The 1,235-nt window shown below is 39.8% G+C and overlaps 1 pseudogene; it reads left to right on the forward strand.

Annotated features, from left to right (window-relative positions):
- The window catches only part of LOC114634410, a 1,175-nt pseudogene extending 625 nt beyond the window's left edge, over positions 1-550 (forward strand).
- The last annotated feature ends 685 nt before the right edge of the window (positions 551-1,235 follow it).

Here is a 1,235-nt window from a genome sequence, read left to right on the forward strand (position 1 = left end):
GGGGAGAGGGGGGAGAGAGAGAGATGCTGGAAGTTAAAAAACAAAACCAAAAAATATAGGACTCTTCCTGCCAAAGAACACACAATTGCCTCTTCGGTTTCATGAGTCCGTGCTTAGGCTTAGGTCAGATTCCTGTCCCCAACCTTGATGCTGTTGATCCTCTCACAGATGAAGAGGATGAGGATTTTGAAGAGGAAAGTGATGACTATGATACTGTGGCTCTTCTTGAGGAGCTGAAACTAATTAAGAAGGAAAGAACTGAAGAACAGGCCAGGAAGGAAACAGAATAAAAAGCAGAGGCATAGAGAATTCGCATGGAAAACATTCTGAGTGAAATCCTCTTTTTAATCTCACTGACAGATCCTAAGGAAGGTTAAAATAAGGTAGGGTGATGATGATATGGTTTGTTTGTTTAGTTAGTTGGTTTTGGGGGATTTTTTTTAAGAGCTGTGCAAAAGGTACAGATGATCAGAAGAAAGATAACAGATTTCTAAATGATACACCGTGGTCTGAATTTCACAAAAAGTTAATGGAAAAATAAATTAAATAAAACAGTTTATTTGCTTGATTAAAGGCTAAACTGTTAAGGAAGAAAAAAGGAAGAGTACCTCTCCATTGAGAATAAAATCCGTATGCACATACATGTGTGATTGTGCATATGTGTGCATGCATGTATTCTGTGCCTCTTTTTTGCCCTGTATTTTCAATCTGATCATATGTCCTTAAAAACCTCAGATTGAAAGTTACATGAATGAGGCATGCCCGCACTGTCTCTGTAGCTGCGGGTCTGTGGCTTCCCGTCTTGTTTCCTTTTGTTCATCCATGAAATGAGAAGATTGCATTCACTTTATTTATTTTCATATCGTATGATGATATAACCATACCTCAGGAAGAGGAGAGAGAAGAGGGGAAGGCACAGAGGGAGGCAGGAGAGCTCCAGGAACATCTGGGTAAGACCTTGAATGGGTGACTTTCATATCTACACCTTGAATGTGAATATTTCAGAAGAGTCCTAGAGTTTGATCTGGGCTTCAGAATATGGCTTTGTTTTCATTTCATTTCCTTCCATTTCCCACCACTTTCTCTGCAGGCTTTTCTAAGCTGATTATATAAGGGGCAAAACAAATAATTCCAGGCTTTAAAGTGTTTATTCTTCTGCTAAAGTCTTTGCCTCATGGACAGCAAAGAAGTTCTCTAACCCCTGAGAGCCTGGCATGTCTGGAATCCCAGAAGTG

Source organism: Grammomys surdaster, unplaced genomic scaffold (genome assembly GCF_004785775.1).
Source record: "Grammomys surdaster isolate TR1022 unplaced genomic scaffold, NIH_TR_1.0 958, whole genome shotgun sequence".
Classification (NCBI taxonomy): Eukaryota; Metazoa; Chordata; class Mammalia; order Rodentia; family Muridae; genus Grammomys; species Grammomys surdaster.